This window comes from Molossus molossus, unplaced genomic scaffold (assembly GCF_014108415.1).
Source record: "Molossus molossus isolate mMolMol1 unplaced genomic scaffold, mMolMol1.p scaffold_m16_p_11, whole genome shotgun sequence".
NCBI lineage: Eukaryota > Metazoa > Chordata > Mammalia > Chiroptera > Molossidae > Molossus > Molossus molossus.
In genome coordinates this window covers 27,168,546-27,188,401 of record NW_023425346.1, presented here as the reverse complement: position 1 = coordinate 27,188,401, position 19,856 = coordinate 27,168,546, and the positions used below count along the sequence as shown (strand labels likewise).

The window sequence follows — 19,856 nt, the reverse complement described above, 5'->3', positions numbered from 1 at the left end:
GTTGGGGAACATTTTCAGAGTTGTTCCAGGTAGTAATTAGTTTCTGTCCATTGTTTTAAAGATGCTAATTGATTATGTAGGTTACTGAATTAATTTAAAAGAAGAGAAAAAGGAACTTCACCAACATGGACCTGGAAGTTAAGAGATAATTTTTAATCTTTCAGAAAATATTGTTTTTGGCCACTTCACTTACTCTGGCAATCTCTGAAGTATGATATATTTGATAGGAGAGGGCATTTCAATGCCGTGATTCATGGTAGTGTCCCTGTTCCTTCCATCTATAAAATGGGTATAACCCCGAATATTATTGACTCAAACTGACCAATTCTTAGAATGTCCTATAATGTATTTCAACAGTATTGATATGCATGCAGAATCTTGTCACTTTTATTTCTTTATATTAAAGAGCACACATTTATTTGATACCGTCCTTATGCAATGATTGTGGAAAACAGACTACATCTGCCGGAGAGCAAACATTGTTTCTTCTCTCCAGATGTCTGCCTTTTCTCCCAGAAGTTGGAGAGCATTGGACAAGCAATAACAGATGATGAACACATGCATAACTACAAATGGGCAAGCTGATTGTTTTCAAAATTGGTATAAACATTTGCTCTTGGGTTGAGATTTAGCCCATAGCAAATCTTTACATTTGCGTTATAAACTCCAAACTTAAAAAAATAAAATGTTTATAATGGAAGTGCTGACAATGTGAAAATTCAGTTATGGTCAGAAAAGCAGTTTTGTTTAAAAATGCCATTTTACGCTTCCATATTTACTTCCTAACCAGTGACGGAGATGTCAATTTCTGCAAAGTTTTCTTTTCCTGTCCAAAGGAGAATTTGACAACTGTTTTGAAATGAACAAGAAATCTGAATTTCAGCCTCTTGCTTCTTTAACAAATACCAATTAGAGGACAGAACCACATGCTAGTTACTTAACTGGTTGCATAGATGTTGCTGATGCTAATGCTGAATGAGACAGAAGAAATTTAAGCTGGTGGCTCAAGAGAAGTTTTGCTTTAATACAGTATTTGAAAAAGAAATGGAAACAATTATTAAGAAATACTTTGCATGATGTCAAATAGCTTGACTATGCCAAAACACAGGGAGTATATTGACTAGAGGTTATAAAGTAAGGTCAGAGGAATCCCTTGACTTGGTTATAAGTCACTTGGTGTGGCACTAAATGCATTGTTTTCACTGTGGGGCTGGTATTACAGTGACCTTGGTGACCTGGTCATGTCCCTCATATGTCTCATCATGATCATACAGCATGACCCTCTTTTTACACAGTTGAATTGCAAAGACTGCCCTACTAGTCACACCCGTAATACTAAAAAGAATAAAAATAAAAGTAAGAAATAAAATGCAAAAATATACTAACAATGAATCTTTACAAGCATGAGATTTTCTCTGAAAACCATAACTGGGTTGACATCATAGGAAATTTTATATTTGCTAACAGTCCATGGTGGGAACCTCTGCTATAACTTTGGATACAGGGCAACTATTTTTATTTGAAAAATCTAAAGCTAATATTTTTGATGATCTAGATTCTCACCTAGATTCACACTTATTTGCAGGAGAATTTAAGTATTTTTGTAATAAAAGGAGAAAAAGATGAAAAATGTAAAATATCTCAGACTCAGTTATATGAATAAGGAAGGACTCTCCATGCCCAGCTTCAACATGTGATGCTTGGTTAGGTTCAGACATAAGAACAAGGTCTAAAGGCCCTTTCTTGTGCCTTAAAAAGGCCCAGCAATTTCTCTTGAAAATGTTAGAGTTTCTGAAATTTTAACAGTTGTATTCTCCTGCATTCAAACAGATTAGGCCACTCTGTCCACAATAACTCAAATTCATGCATGAAAGAAGGCTAAAGCTCAAACACAAAACCTGAGTAACAAGAAGCCATCCAGGCATTAGGAAAGAATGTAGATTTTGCCTTTGTACTTTGGTTTGCAAGCTTCAAGCTATGTAAATGTTCATCTTAGTTCAAGGCTAAGAAGACTCCCCCTAAGCCTATTAGTGCATGTGGGGAATGATCTGAGAGGTGGAGTGCCCATCCTCTGAGTGGACAGATATTCTGGGGAATGATACTCAGCCTCTTGGCTGATAGATATCTGAGACTATTTTGAGAAGTGTATATACACCATCAGAACGTAATGAAGATGGCACACACATGAAAATATGGAATCCATCTTCGTTTTCCCTATTAATGAAAGCAGTTGATTTACTAAGGACATTGAAACACTTTTAAACAAAATGTACACCTTGAATAAAATGGTACAACGTAAACCTTAGATAGCTAGTTAATATGGCTGCTTATTTGAAATTTACCATTACATAAAGATGATGTATATTTGAGTTAAAAGTGCTCTGATGGCCTTGGCTGGAGAGGCTCAGTTGGTTTAGCATTGTCCCATGCACAGAAAGGTTGCCAGTTTGATTTCTGGTCAAGGCACATGCCCAGGTTGCAGGTTCGACCCCCAGTAGAGAGCATGCGGGGGCCAGCCAATGATGTTCTGATCTCACATCAATGTTTCTCTCTCTCCCCCTCTCCCTTCTTCTCTCTCTAAAAATCAATTTAAAGAATCTTAAAAGAAGAAAAAAGTGCTCTGATGCACAGAATTAGAGACACCCCCCCAATATCTTTTTAGTTTGTTTTCTTATGATTATTGCTTGGAAGACCGGAATGTGTTCTTCATTTATAAGTCAATGATTCCCATAAAGGTAGCACTGTAGCACCGCATAAAATAATTATAATAATTTGTTGCAATTGAACAGAATGTTTTTGTGCAGAAAGCACATAACAACCACAGCTTTGGTGAATTCTTTCCATAATCCTTCGATCAGCACTGTAATGTGAGCTGATCTAAAATATACTTTCTAATAAGTGCCTTGCCTCCCCCCCCCCCCCCCTTAACTACTTGGTGATATCCTAATTAACCACGCTCAATTGATTGCTTTCAAAATAAGAACGAAGAGCTCTCATCTAGTCAAGTGGAAGCTAATTCAACTCTTTTAAACTATGGAAATGATACATCTCACATACAGACTTGTTCCCACACCCACCACATGTTTATTAGCAATCTCATACTCTGAGTCTTCTCATTTTAGTCAATATAGCTTCATGGTCACATCTCTGTGAATTTTTGTGTATCATTTCTCTTTTAATACTTATGAGAATATGAATGTCCATTTTTTCATTCACAGATTGAAAGTATTTTGGGATTTTGTATATGTGTGTGTGTGTGTGTGTGTGTGTGATCATTTAACAAACTCTCACATCCAGAAAACATGCTGTTTCACTTGGAAAAAAGCAAAAGAGCAAATGGGAGAAAATGAACTCAAACCAGGCAAAATCAAACTCTGGCCATTTCATGTCTTAACCCAATTGCCTCTCTCTTTCTTCTTTTCAAGCAAAAATTAAACACATCTAATTTGAGTTGACAAAATACTTAATCATTTGATTAAAAGATTACAGTTAGTAGCCAGAGCATCTATGTGTGTGACAGTATTCTACAGCAGAATACAGGATTTTCAGAGTCTCATTACTGAACATCTCATGAACATCATCTCTCCTCCAGTCACATGGACAAGTGAGAGTAGATGATACAATATATAACTAAATGTCATACACAGACCCGAAAACAGTTCTCAGCATCTGTAAGTCTCAGGCCAGGCATTACACAACAGGAGTTTAAAATGGTACATGTAAATCATCCAGACTTAAGCTTCTTAGGAAACACAAACCATTCTCTAAGGACATATGAGACCAGAACTTCAGAAGATGCTGTCTCACTGTGGGATGGCAGACAACAGCGGCTTGCGGACCACCCTGGTGTGCAGTAATCAACAATGCAGTGGCCCACTTTATGAAGGCGTCAGACAGTCTGTAAGCAAAAAGGCAGAGCCTCCAACTGAGACGAGTCCTGCTAATAAGCGACTCTCAGTAAAAAGGGGGGAAAAAGCCAGCTCCAACATATGCAACAGGTCACATATCAGCATGTATTTATTTCTATTGTATTCCACCTCGTTTCATAGGGAGCATCTCCGTCAAGAGTATCACCTTGAAACACACTGGGAATACCTTCATGTTTTCACCACCTTTCAGTCTTTATCACAGAGTAACACTTGCAAATATCTCATCCATGCCTGTTTCACCTGCTGGACTGTGAATTCCATAAAACTTTTGCAAAGTTCAGGTTTGGGCATTTCTTGCAATATAAGGTAAATTTTCTGTATAATATAATTGTTAGATGATATACAATATTATTGAATTTGACCCGTTCTGACAGACAAAATTCTTTCATCTTATGTTAAAAATCATTAGAAAGAATCTTAATTTGTATAATTTATAGAACACATTTAATGATAAAGATAACAAAATGATTACTTCAGGAAGTATTAAAAATATTTCAGTTTACTTATAATTCTGACTTGATATCAGCAAAAGTTCCTCAGTGAGTGCTCATACCCGCTGTGATGAGTACAGAGATGAAACTACATTTTGTCAATAGGGGAAACTTGCACGAACTGGGTACACAAACAGAAAATAATAATGTTGAAGAAAACATAATTAATTAATTCAGGCTTCAAGATAAGATCACTGGATCCTGCTGACCCTACATGTTAATCAGCTGATTGATTAATTGCTACAATCATAATAATTATATGGTGCAAATCTAAGTACACTTAATGATAGTGTACACTTGGAGTTAAAAGTTCTCTTCAATATGCATATCTTTTCTCTTCCTTGAATCAAAGAAGTTGGTTTCATTTACTTTAAGGATAACTTTTGGCTTATAGAGCTGGACAGCTTATGTCAAAATTACCTGAAATTCAATTTTGCTTATCCAATTACCAATTTGTGGTGATTTCTCAATGCTCTGTTTAAAAATTTAAAACAATCTCTCCTATGAAATAGGAATTTTACATTATACATATTCATCAAATACTATTACTTTTTTTATATGTGGGAATCCAGCTTTTTGCTTGAATTTTTTTCCTACATACACGTGCAAACACACACACACAAATATATCACTTCAACTTCTGATCAGCTATTTAGTGTTCCAATAGCCATATTTAGTTGGGTGATTCTAAAATAATGTCTTGCAGCACAAAATTACTTCGAGCTGTCCCGTTCTTATGTCTACAAGAATAATGCCAAGAAAGAAAATCAGTTCATTACTGAGTTGTGGTTGGTCCAATATTCTACTGCTTTTTAAATAACTCATCATCAAAGCTTCACTGTTTCTATCAAATAATTTTTATTCTCTTGGTCACCTAGGTTTAAAACCTGACCATGATTTTTTATCCAAGTTGTCATTAAATCTTTGCAACTTTTTTTTGGTAATCTTTCTTGTATGTGCCTTCTTTTTCCCTTTCTTTCACAGAATAGTCAAAGAGTTTTAACTTGGTGAGGGGCATAGAACTCATCAAGCTACTAGATGCTTCTTAAACGTTCGCTTGCGTAAAAAAAACCTAGAGAACTTACAAAAATAGATTCTTGGGCTCCATTCCCAGAGACTGCTATTCAGAAAGTCTGGAATAGGGCCCCTGAAAACTTATGTCTAACAAGATCTCAGGTGATTCTGAGAATCTTGTTCCAGAAAACACATAGGTGGACATTAACACAAATTTGGCCAACCGTTTGGGCAGTGGCTCATGAACCTCTTGCATATCCATGGGTCTCAATTTCAGAATTTTGATATAGTAAAATTTCATCATTTTACAAAGAGAAAAAACTGGGTCCCCAAATGAACGAGTCTCATGTCCCAGTTTACATTGATTGGTAGCCAAGCATGGCTCCGGATAGATAACACAATAGGGCTTTCTGACTCTTTCTTCTCTTACAAACATCCTGCCAATTACCACCAACATAATTTCTCTAAAACACTTTTTCACTAAGTAGTGAAAATGTTTAATGGGGTCAAAAAGTTTAATGGGGTTTCCATTGCTATAGATTAAATGTAAACCCTTTGTAGTATTGAATTATCAGCAATGTATTAGTTAATTTATTGACCAAATATTGATCATGTAACTTTTTGTGTGCAAGGTACTGTGTTAGGCAGGAGGATGTGGAGTCAAATGTTACATTTGCAGGCTGCAACCTACATGAGATTTATAATACTACTGGCTTAACAGTGTCTCTCTCCTCTTCCTTAGCTTCTGCTGCAACCTCCAAAATATTTACTGCATTCTATTGATTCTTCCCTCTCCCAAAATCAACACTCTTTTCAGGGCTGGACATAGGCTCCTGTTCTTTTCCTAGCTGGCTCTTCAAACTCCATGTACAATGAAGGAGTCCTTTGTGAAGTCATTCCGACCATTGCACTTTACCTCTCCCTTCTGTAGGGCCGGTGTTGTCTTTGCTAGTGACTGTGCTGCTAGACCACATGTAGTTGCATGTTCTTTTCTAGTTCAGGGAATTTACCTCTCACTCGTCCAGGATGCCTCTCACGAAATGCATACCTTCATGTGAGGTAAGATGCTGTGATGTCAAGACACTATGAGAAGGAGTAGCTGCTCTCCTCGTTTTTGTGGTTATCAAGGACAGAGGACTGACATCAGTGGTTCTCAGGTCTGACCACACATCAGAACCAGCTGAGGCTCTGCTGGTTGATTTTCCGTAAAAATTTCTCAACTTCACTCCAAGCACACTGAATCAAAATTTGTCACAATATGTTCAGGAATCTGTTTCTATGACGGAGATTTGGGTCAAAACCACATTTGGAAACCCTTTAGAGTAACGATTCTGAGATCTCTTACTACATGGCCAACTGCCCTCTTTTTAAACTTTTTATTTTTAGTTTTTTAATCATTATAAATATACTTATTCTTAGTGTAGAAACTTGAACAGCACAGAAAAGAAAAGAAAAAGAATAAAAACAATGACTGTATAGTCATTCAGAGACAACCCTTATTAATATTTTGAAGTAAGTACTTTCAGTCTTTTCTCTACTTATAAATATTTATATACATATTTTAAAATAAGTTAATACTGTGCATGCTTATGCTCTCTTTGAATATTTATTGGCATTTTCCCTTGTGAAGTAATGTTTTCCACAACACAGTTTAACAGCTGTATAATATTTCATTATATAAATGTGCCAAATTTAGCTTCCTTAAGTTTGGACATATATTTACTTTTGCATTTTTTACTATTATACATAACATTTTGGGAAGCAAGATGGTACAAATTCTTGTGCATAGCTCTGAAAATTTCCCAAGGTAAATTTTTAGATATGGAAGAGCCAATAAAAAAGTATGTATGTTTTTAAGCCTTTTGATATATCCAGCTAAAATGCCCACCAAGAATGCTGTAAGAGTTCCAGTTCTAAGTAGCTAGCAGCTCCTGCTTCATCATGAACTTTAGCAGACATTTCATCTACAGCCAAGTGCTTATAGCACGAGCAGTTTCTTACAGGGATCCTCAAGTTCTACCATGTAATGTACCTGATATGTGAAAACTGCATCTTTTGTTAAGGTTTGTAAGTTTTTGGCTGCCTCCCTTGTGGGTTGCACCAATGTTAGAGAAAAGAAAACTCTAAAATAATTAATCTCCTGAAAGTAAACTTTGATGAGATGTAACCTAAAGCTGAAACCAAAGAAGAACGCAATTTCTTTGGGTGTTACTTTATTCTAGCCATCTTTTAAACAAATATCTGGTTCAGAATAGTGTCAATTAAAACTGATGGCTAATCTTAATAACTTCTACTTGTGAGTATTAGCAAGACCAGCATTGTACTGCTTGTGCAGTTATATTATGGTAGCTGAGGTACCACCAAATTTTACATGGGTACTTATTCTCTCTCTCTCTCTCTCTCTCTCTCTCTCTCTCTCTCTCTCTCTCAGAACTAGTGGTACAGAACAGCCACTGCTAAGTAAGTATGCAAGATTCAGTGCTGCTTACCACTGGGAAATCCCAACTCTGGTGCCAAGAGGTTCATAAATAGTAATGAACCCCCTTGTGTCAAAAGTGAGCACTATTTAACAGAAAGTAAGAATAGCCTTTGAGATACTTTGCAGTTTGAGTTGTTCCATGGTGAGGGAACAGCATTCATAATGGTGATGGTTGTAACACCAGGTTGTGGGAAGGTACTCTACTTCTGTCTGCAAAGTCAACTAAAGGGAATGGCTGCTCACACACGGTCCTGATGCCACCGACATAAGAAACACAGCAACGAGAGTAGCAAAATAGGAATTTGGTGGCAGATGGAAAGGTCTGCAGGAAGGGTCCATCCAGCTTTGCTTGGCCCATATTCTGAAACAACTAGAATAAACACTTAGTGTCGTAATTTATACGCATATCAGTACCAATAAATCAGAATTATGCAAACAGTCATGTTTATTATATTCTTGTTGCTTAATATTCATGACAGTAATTTATTTTTATAGTACATCTCACTGTTCTCTCCACCACTGCTCTGCATTTAAGTCTGGTAAGTTGTACTAGTAGGAGTTCAGGTAACCCTTTGAAGACGGCAAAAGTTCACCAGCCCAGATCAAAGTGCTTTATTTGCTTGTCCAATTTTCCCTTTCCTCTCTTAGAAGCATTTTAACCACCAAGATGAGATCTCTGTCAATTATATAGTAATGCTAATTTGACATATATATAGAAAATACGAAGACCAGAGTCGGCATAGTCCTCTGAAGGGAGCTTTGTAACAGCTTCAAAGACCGATAAGGACATTTGGAGAGATATAAGCGGTTAATTCTTCAATTTGCGATCAGTAAAATGGGTTAAATTAAGCAGTGTCCACCTCTCTTATTGACCCACTCACAGATCCTTCCCACTCCCCATTTCAGCAGCCCATTGGTATGTTAAAGAGGAATTTGATGAAACAACCACCACAAGGCATGTTATGTTTTTATATTCACAGAGCACCAGAGCCACAAACATTAGTAAGGCATGGTTTCTACCCCAGAGATGCTTAGGTCAGATTAAGAGATGGGAAAAAAATATTGTGTAGTTCTATACCTAGACATAAGACTACTAATACTGTTTCATACTTAAAAATTCAACACAAATAGCCCTGGCCGGTTTGGCTCAGCGGTTAGAGCGTCCGCCTGCGGTCTGGAGAGACCCGGGTTCGGTTCCCGCTAAGGGCATGTACCTCGGTTGCAGTTTGTCCCCGGCCCTGGTTGGTCGTGTGGGTGGCAGCCACTCGATGTGTCCCTTTCATATCGATGTTTCCCTCTCTCTCTCCCTCCCACTCTATCTGTACAAAAAATGGAAAAATGTCCTCAGGTGAGGATGATAAAAAAAAAAAAAAAAAAAAATTCAACACAAATAATTTACAACTAATCATCAGAGAAAAGAGTCACAAGCCTAGAAAACTAATTTTATTTAAAAAAAAAGTCCCCATTGTTAATACTCTCATGATCTGTGTACTTTTGTGCATGTTTGCTCTGTTTCAACAAAGATTTTAAGCACCCTTTTTTAAATCCTCACTCAAGGATATGTTTTTATTGATTTTAGAGAGAGAGAGAAAAGCATCGATGTGAGAGAGAAACATTGATCAGTTGCTTCTCGCATGTGTCCCAACTGGGGATTGAACCCACAACCTTTTGGTGCATGGGATGATACTCTGATCAACTGAGCCACCCAGCCAGGGTGATGTTAAACATTTTTTAAAGAGAGCACTACCATTGAGTGTGAGTGGACATAATAGCAATATTTTAACTATATTTGGGCTTTTTAAAAAAATTATGAATATGATGAGCTGAAACAACAAATTTATTTTATGGACTCTATGAAAATAAATCTCTAGCACATGACACGAGAGGCAAAGTGATGCTTTGTTTAGTCTCACCTTTCCATTAAACAACATATATGATGAAAGTTGTAAGAATCTTTATGATGATATTTCTTTTTTTGTTTAAGATTTAAAAAAAATATTTTTAGAGAGAGAGGAAAGGAGAGAAACAGAGAGAAAGAAACCTTGATTGGTTGCCTCTTGCACATCCCCTACTGGGGATCAAGCCCACAACCAGGGCATGTGCCCTGACCGGGAATCAGTGCATAGGAGGATGCCCAACCAAATGAGCCACCCTGGCCAGGGCTATGATGTTATCTCTTAACTCAGTTGCTGGATAATGTAATAAGGACATTTTTCTACATACACTTTAAAGCATTTCCTTCCTCATCTGCTGGGTGTGTTCGGTGTTCATCGGTGTAAACATTTCTCAAATGAGCTAGGCACAAGAATGAGCCCCTATAATGTTGCCTTGGATACAGAAAGCAGTAAACATTTTTATTGATTTTATTTTAAATTGAATAGTCAAGACAGAAGCTTTTCTTAAATAATGGGGTTTTGAGACCATGTGTATGAGTGGAGAAATTTATTCACGTTCTATTTCATTTCCTCTCATTGTAGTTCTTGACAACGTAGTCTTTATCTGAACCAAATGTACTAATTCTTTCATTTCTAAATAGACACTTGTTATCACTTTGTCCAAATCAGGCAAGACTGGTAGTTTTGTGGTTAAAAGTAACAGATTTGGAATCTTCCAGTTCTGGATTCAAATCTCAGCTCTGCAACTTCCCAGCTGGTAGCCTTAGGCATGCTAATTAGTTTTACTAAATTGAAGTAATGGGACTAATAATGTCTACCACAAAAATGTCTACCACAAAGTTCAATAAATATGAACTTAAATGGTAAAGTGTACACATAGCATTTGGGGTATGTAAGTGGAATAGGGCAAGTTCACCATAATTGGGAACTATAATTATGTGGACAGTTCGAGGGTGTTCATTTATACAGGGGTGGGCAACAGTAGGTTTACAGTTGTGATATGAATAAATAATAATACAAGAATAAATTCTGTTTCATGTACTCAGAACTGTAAACTTACTTTTGCTCACCCCATATATTAACATTGCTCTATTAGTTTACATGTTTACAATACAAATTAATTCTAAAAATTGTCTAAATGTCTAAATAATTCTGCTTTGTAAATTTGGACTGCCCTTTTATACACTTCTTCTTTACTGGCACCATGTTTACAGTTTTCCCCAAATGTAGTAAATGATTATTTATAATTGCACCGTTGTTCCAAATGGCTTTCCGGTCTGTGTTACATAATCTTTACATGCATTTCAGGACCTGGACAAGGGCGTGGCAAACGATTGCCCAAAGTGTAAACGTCATGATGCTAAGAGGAAGGTTGAATGATGAGACGGAAGGATTTATGGCCTTGGGTTTTGTCCCAGGTTCAGTTGTCACATGACTCGGGTGACATATGTCTTGTGAATATGAACACTTACAACTTAAAGCACAACGCCTGCTGGTGTGATTGTCTTAGCCTGAGATCATGAAGAAAGAGCACAGTTGTACAGGGTGATATGCATATTTCTGCATGTAGGCTCAAACTCACCTGAGAGAGAAAAAGGGGTAAAAGTGACACCTTGGTCTTTAAATTCAATTTCAGACCCCCCCCAAAATAATGAAATAATATTAATAAAGAGCTAATTAAATCTTGGTTTGAAATAATAGAAAGATATAAGGAAGGAAACTTCATCATGCATTGATAAAATTGTACAACTAAAACACTCCATTGAAGTATGATTTCTGTTATGGACTGAATTTTTGTATCCTCCCCAAATGCATATGTTAAAACCCTAACCTCCAGTGTGATGGTGTTTGGAGGTGGGGCCTTTGGGGGTACACAGGTTTTTTAGGAGCACCAGTGTGGAGCTTCATGACGGGATTCGTATGGTATTGAAAGAACAGGGAAGGAAAGTATAGAGAACACTGAGCAGGGATTGGAGCCTACATTTTAAATATTTTCAAACATGGAGAGTCTGCTAAAGAAAGATACTCTGCGGATCCTGAATGACCAATGTGATTTTTCCAGCTTTGTTCTCGCTGGTCTGTCTTTCCCATTTGCGGAGAGCTCTGCGTCTCCTGCTTGTCGAGTTGCTCTGTCTTTATCCAGAGGTCCTGCTCTCAGAAGTCCAGAGCATTACAGACCGGAGCATCACTGACAGGGGTTTCTGGGGTTTTTCTGTGTCTGATATTTGTTTAGGATCATTCCATTTTTCTCCCCTAAAACATTTTTGTAACAGAGCACAAAGGAATAGAAATTTCTAAAAAAATATTTCAATGAGGTAATAGTTTCTTCCTAGGTGCAAATTCTGAGAAGGATACACAAAATGTGTCAAAGAACAACCTTCCAGTGAGCTGGGAGTTAGGGGCCTGGAGGAGGAGCCCAAAGGATTGTTGATTTCATCTGTTGGTAAGACAGTATCAACCCACAACTAGCACAACAGATGGCACTAATTAGGTCTGCCCATCCGTTACTTGGCAGAGAAATAGACTAGAGATCTGAGTCAACCTTTCACCTGCTGGACATGCAAAGTGAGAAGAAAAAGAAAGGAGCCAAGGGCTGATTGGTTAGCCAGCAATCACGGACTCAGGGCCCTAGGCATTTGACCCTTTTAGAATTTCATTTTCTGAAAAATAAAGGTGTTGCAAGAAATAAAGGGCGGCGGCCCGGGGGCGGGGGGAGTGGCACATTTAAATGGAAAACTATAAACCAGTCAATGAAAGAAAAAAAGTCTCATAATTATCCAATATAACTTTTTTATAGTTCATGAAATTTTAAAAATGTTTGCTTTCTTTCTTCTAAGTATATTACTTTTACTCTTAAAACCAGCACTGCTACTTGTTTTCCATAAAAATGTACTCATTTTGCATGTTTCTGCTTCCCAAAGCACAGGTAGAAAATGTATGAGTTGATCTTCAGGGAGAAATTTCCGTCTCCAAATCGCATGGCAATCCTCAGTGAGCATATTCCGCTGCTCCAGCATGAGCAGCGCCCCCCCCGGGAGATGCACAGCACTCCGGCAGACATCACATCCGAAGTTTAATTCTCCAGGATAATAAGGAGTGAGCCGAACCAAGAAATGCTGCCTTTCAAGGAGCCCATGACAGTCTTAGGAGCCATTGAAAGAACACTCCTTTATTGACAGAAAGGTGGAGGACTAGAGTAAAAACAAGAGCTTGAGCAAAGGAGAGCATGTGACTGAGCGCGAGCAAGTCAGAGAAAGCAGGGAAAGGGATCAGTTCTCACTCTACCAGGTTTTGAAAATAGCTCAAGGCAGGTTAATGTGAAAATTCTCTTGAGATAATTGTAAAAAAAATACATCTACCTTTTTCAAACTATCATAAGTTGTGAGAGTTGAAAAGAAAAATATGAAACATTTCAGGTTTAGAAAACTAGTGTGTGTGCATGTGTGTGCCTGGGTCCCTAGGTCTGGGTGTGCATATAAGGAGTGTTAACTTCTTAAGTATGGTTTATCTGATACTTCTGTTAATATTTTTTACTGTGAGAAAGACCTACAGTGTTGCAAATATGTGCACAGGATGGTGTATAGCCTACCCTGCCACACCTTAAGCTCCTCACCTACCAATGAGTCTATGACCTTCACAAGCTGAAACACAGGATATACTATCAGCAAGGTAGCCAATTTCCTAACAGGGAGAGGGGATTACTTTGAAGTTGTCTCTTCTGGTGACACTGTGAATGTCACAGATTTACTAACATTTCACAGAAGCAAGGCAGCATCATGTTGGAGAAAATGGTGAGCAGAGCTCTGGGTTACGATTAAGATGTACGTTGCAGAACAAAGTGACAGGCTTTGGACTAATCAAATAGGTTTGTGCCTGGGAATGGCTGGGAAAACAAAGGAGAAATGTCATGAGGTAATGAAAGAAAGTGGAAGTCCCTAGACTGTGAAGCAGTAGAATATCCTGTAATATTATCCTAAACATATTGGGTTTGGCATTCTAGAAACAAATATTAAAGCAGAATAAAGATATTTATTTATTTATTTAAGGCCGCTTTTCTAGAGAGGTGGGAAGGCTTGTGAGAATGGACAAAAAGGTCATCTGAGAGTGTGGTATAAGGATGGTCTGACTCTACTCTGACTTAATAATACTAGCTAACGATTATTGACTACAATGTGCCAAGAAATCTGTATGTGTTTTGTCATGATTAGCATTTCACTAAATTCTTTACAATCCCTGTGGAGAAGATACTATTTTTATATCATTTTATAGTTGGGGAAACTGAGGTTTAGAGAGGTTAAGAACTGGCTCGAGGTCTTACTTACAGGGAGCAAATAGTGGAGTCAGAAGTTGAATGCGGGCGTGGTATGCCATGCAGGTGGAAATTTTGTCTTAGCTGATAAGAATAACCTCACTGAGAAGTCAGCGTGTAATGGCAATCTGGGGACATGCTACTGGTAGAGGGATTGGGCAAGACCAGGAGACTGATGGGCATGAATGACGGCAAGAGAAGTGTGGGGCACCAGATCATCATAGGACTTGGAAGACCTCGCAAAGAATCTGGCTTTTCTTCAAAATGAAATGGCAAGCCAGTTGCAGCATTTAGATTATATTTATAGTTAGAATCACACTAGATTTAAAATGAGTGAGAGAGGAAAAAAAAAAAAAACTTCCTGGGGAAGTAGGAGAGGCTATTCTCCCGGATATTTGGCCAGTCAGAGATGGAAGTGGGTGGGCACAGGTTTTTCTGGAAGGCCCCTCGGTGGTTATCACAATGTGTTATTGGTGTCCACCCCAAAAAGGTAAAGTTAGGCAGGAACCTCGGTATGAATTGAAAGGTCATAAACCCTCAGTTTCATTAGAGTCTATTGATGCAGCGGTGAACTTGATAACAGGCGATGAAAAGCAGTGACTTAAATCTACCATTACAGGAATGGGTCAGGATGACTGTTTCCCACTGAGGTATGGAGGAGAAATCTCGCATTTTGTTACATATCTTTTGATAGCATGTCTAGTCAATGGGAACAGAGATGCTCAGGAAGCTGACTCATGAAGGGTGACTGGCTGATGGCTCAGCTTCAAAGTGTATTGTTTCGAAAAGCAACCTCTTAAGAATATGGAAGAAAGTAGTGCAAGTGAAAGAAAAGTTTTAAGGAAAAACAAAAAGACAAGCACCACCTTTTCAATGGAGCTGATGTTTTACCGCTCAATTCATTTCAGAGTTAAGGACCAATTCAAGTTCAGAATCACCTTCTAGTGTTACTTATAAAGGACTTTTCATTAAGCGAAATTCAGGAGATGGAGGTCCAGTTGTTTATTATCTATCAACTAGAGCATTCCTACAAAAAGACACCTGTGCAAGCCATTTGGCTCTAGTCAACTACTCCTTTTTTACAATTTAATTATGAATATACTTAGAATGAGTTAAGAGACAAGCTAGGCATCAGCTATAAAATTTCTTGTTTGCTAAACACACACACACTGATTAAAAATCAACCACACACACACACAAAACTGCCAAGTCTGTAAGAACGTTAGCTTGCAGTGGAAACTTTAGTAGAAAGAGAATATTTGTAAAATCTATCTTTACTTTAATTTCAACCTCCTTAAAATGGTGCATGGAGGATATTTTTATGCTACATTATCTTTACATCTCTGGCTTCCTTGTGGTGACCCTCCAAACCCCGCTTTTTACTCTTTCTAGTTGTAAGGCAATCTGTTACTATCATGCTTTAACGTTTAGCGATGGCTTGTAGTCAAGTGCCTTGCAAGCTCTGTTTCTTTTCTCCCAAAGAGTGTCATCATGGAGTTGATGATGCATCAGAAATAGTTTGAACAAAGGGCAAGAGAAAGTCAAGAGTAAAGGAAATATTTGCGAATATACTTGACTGCCCCCACCACCCCGCATTACTTATTGAAAGTATACTTTAAAGGTGAAATGGCATTAACGGCCATGGCGGGAAACATTCGGACATGCAACTGATACTTCCTGCCATTGGGCAATGTCATTAATTTAAATCATTTTTATATGAGGATGGTGTGACTGACAGAATATAGGATATTTTATATATGTCATATATATGACAAATGTATGAGTTGTATTTAAGAACTAGGCATGGGGTATGCTCTAACTTTGGTGACTAACAGTCTGCATTTTAATGGCGCTGAGTCAATGTTATGGGTACTGTTTCTCACAATTGGTTTTACTGCTTAATTAATCAGTGTTTACAAAGTCTGGGCATTAAAAAATATATTGTCTTCAAATGTATATGTGACTACAGCCTTTAAATTGAAGACATGTATATAACATTATTACTCTCTCAGTTCATCATTTCTTCCTTATCTGTTATATAGATACATGCATATGTACATACATGTATATGCACATGAATACAGTAAGCATGATTTATATAATAGACAGTACATACAATATTTTCTTAAGAGAAGCTGGAAAACATGACAAAGAAATTAATATTAATATAAAATTAATTATTCATGTAATTAAATAATTAATAAGGTTGTTTTGATCAAGAAATCGACTTTGATTGCATTCTCTTGATGGGAACTATATTGAACATTACTCAGGTGTGGGAAGAAAATTAATTATTTTTGCACACAAGAGGCAAATTTGAAAATTCAGAATACAAAAATTCAGCAACTACAAACTCACATGTTCAGTCATGAGCACCAAAGAGCTAAAGTGAAGAACTTGACCAAAAGGAAATGATCAGATAGTCCTTGAATAAATGAGCTTTGGTCCAGGCTTAAGTCAAATTTTTAAGCCCATCCCTCACAAATAACAGATGACATCTTGTATGTAAATGCATGAAGTAAATTCTCTTCACTTCTCTATCATCTACTAATCAATCTATAGTTTCACGGTCATGTCAGCTCTGTCGATCACTTGGGTTTGAGAGAAGGGACGTGAACAGTGATGGATTAGGAGCATTTGTGACATGGACGTGGAGCAGGTGCTACCTGTGAACATGAAGAGAGGGAGGAACACAGGGTAGAAAGAAAAATGACTCCACAAAGATTTACATGCCTTGATTCCCAGAGCAGTGAATATGTTATCTTACATGGTGAAAGATTTCTTATGATTAAGTCAAGAACCCTGAGGTGGGAACGGTGTCCTGGGTTATGTGTGTGTGTGTGTGGGGGGGGGCAGTGTAATCACAAGGGTCCTCAGAAATGGAAGATGAAGGCCAAAGGCAGTCAGATGGAGGGATGACTGGCAGGGGGCAGAGGGACATGATGCCATGCTACTGCCCGCGAAGGTGGAGGAAGGGAAACGCTGGCGCAGGCAGCCCCTGGGAGCTGGAAAAGCACAGAAGTGGATTCTTCTGGAGCCTCTGGGTAGGAGTGGAGTCCTCCTGACACTTTGTGTCCAGCCCGGTGAGACCGCGTCAGACTCTGTCCTATAGAGCTGTAATGTAATAAATCACTATATTTTAAGCCACTAAGTTTCAGGCAATTTTTTATGGTGGCAATAAGAAAACTAATACGTGTGTCTTCTAGAAAACAGTGTCTCCAACTGGGAAAGCAGAAAGAAATCCCTGGCTGAACACCCTGAAGCTCTCCTGGAAGCAACCACTCAATATGACTTAGACAGACAGAAGGTTCTAGCAAACAGGCATTCTGGGAAAAATAGGACTCTGCGCAATAGTGTCAGAAAAGAGTGAGGACATTACAAAGGGAGAAAAAAGCAAAGAAAAAGAAAAGCAATCAAAAAGTACAGAAAAAATAAATAGAAAATATATATAAGAAAATGATGATCCAACTACAAAGAGAACCAAATGTGGCCAAGAGTTTAAACATATTTTGGAGTGTAATAAAATAGATTCTATTTGACTGGGTGAGGAATATTTTTTGAGAAGTATAAGGATTGTGACAACTCTAGAGAAGAAATCTTTGTGAAACCACTTGGACAGGCAAAGTTACAGACTAAAAACATTGTAAATATAAATGCTGTTTATTAATTTTGTAATTGGTCAAACCACTGAAGACTTAGAACAACCATTAAAATTTAAAGAAGTTAATGATTGTGAAAGAAAGAGAGGGAGAAGAAAGAGTGGAAAGAAAAACACATTCATCTTACAAAGGACAGTTACGAGCTATTGTTGACTGTTGATGAAACAAGAAACAGGTTTATGTGTATTATTTAACATCTAAATATATTTTATGACTACCAAATATTGCAGGAAGTGGAGTGAATAAATTAATATTTCATATTAGGTATTATCCATAGTTGATCATTCAAAAAGTAGAGATATTATCCAGAGTTATAAAGGTAACCACTGGAAGAAATAAAAATGAGTTCAATGAGTAAGCCTGGGGATGTGAAGTGATAGCCCCAATTCACCACTCTCCATCACAGACTCCTCTGTAAAATTTGGGTTGTTGCATGTTGTAATTTGATACAAGTGAAAACCTTAAAAAAAAAAAAAAAAGAATACCAAAAAACACTTAAACTTAAAATAGTTACTCACACGAAGTAGGAAAACAATGCTGTGTCTGTCTAAATGAATTTCAAAAGGTTATGGGTGAAAAATTGGTTATAAAAAATACAGCAGAGAGTTAAAAATGTACTCAGAGAAGCTCACATTTTAAGAATTGATGCTTTTAGTATCTAGTAGTAAATATTGAAACATTGCTCACTCTTGGAAAGTTCTACCTTATTTCTAACCTAAAAACCTCAAAACTAAAATTTCTGATCATTTAATTGAGGTCTAACCGTGATTTAAAAAAAATAGAAAATAGAAAAGGTTGTTGTTTTCTACAGAATGATAGAGGACATATAGGTGTTACATAGGGTAATATAACAGCCAGATATTTGGCAACAGCTAGTTAGTTATTCTTCCAGCAAGATTTCTTTTAGATAAACATTCCCAGAGAGGCAGTGTAGGAGGATGGAAAGTACTTATGTTTTAGAGTCTGAAACCGAATGCTGAGTTTAATCTTTTGAGCCATATGAACTTGGGAACTATTTTGTGACTTGCTTTACTGCTCTAAAAAATGAATTTCTTTTCAATCATTTATTGAGCATCTAATATAGAGTAAGAAAAATATTTTATTTAATTCTCATAGTAACTTTATGTGCTAGAAATTATTTTCCACATAATTTTTCCACTTCTCCAATATCTCCTGCTTTGGTATTCTTAGGGAAAAAATGAGATAACTACAAAAAATGCAATCAGTTTTTCTCCTCTCTTTCCATTTCCCAGAAATTTTGGAAAAAAATGCAGATATTAAAATAGAAAAGACACTTTTTTGTTTTGTTTGTTTCTCTTTTGGATCTGTAGAGTTACCAGGACAGACAGAAACTGGGAATAGAGGTAAACTTAGTACATTTCCTAGGATTTAGATGTACTGGAAATGTCCAGACCCCTGCAGGCCTGTAGTCACAGATTGCATTACCTATCATAAAACCCTAGAGCTGTATTTTTGTACCAAGTTCGCATTTACAGTACTAATAAAGCCTTGAGCACAAGTCAATTCCAGGGAATTAGTCATTGCAGTCGGTGGGTTAAATCCCCATGAAATAACCCTGCAGGTGACCCAGTTGCATTGACCTTAACTATAGAATTTCAGATCAATAACTCTGGTACTTGCATTCTGAAATATAAAACAATCTCTAGTGTTTTTGTTACCCCAATGGATGTCATCAGACAAGGGATCAGTATGGAAATTGCAGGTTCTTATCATAATAATGTTTGTTTTGGGTCCAAAAAACTATTTTAAAAAGTAAATGCCTTCTGTCCTCTTTTCTTAGAATATGTAATGATGACTTTCAGACATATAATAAAAATTAACAGTAATTCAAATAGCACAAGTAGTCATTAATTGCTTATACATGAAATAAAATTTCTTCCTCAGAGGTAAAGCATTCCAGATGGATGTAAAATTCCTTTGGTCTATTCACCTTTTAACTCTGTCATAAAATGGTAACAGATCTCTCAATTTGGGACCAAATAAAAATGCTAAGCCTCCACCAACTGGGCTTGGGGCAGCGAGAGAGAACAGGGAAATGACATTACAGCTACATGAACTG

At 37.3% G+C, this 19,856-nt stretch overlaps 1 protein-coding gene across 2 annotated transcripts in view; it reads right to left on the bottom strand.

Annotated features, from left to right (window-relative positions):
* The window catches only part of ARHGAP15 (Rho GTPase activating protein 15), a 618,649-nt gene that overhangs the window by 107,744 nt on the left and 491,049 nt on the right, over positions 1-19,856 (bottom strand). The window lies entirely within an intron of this gene.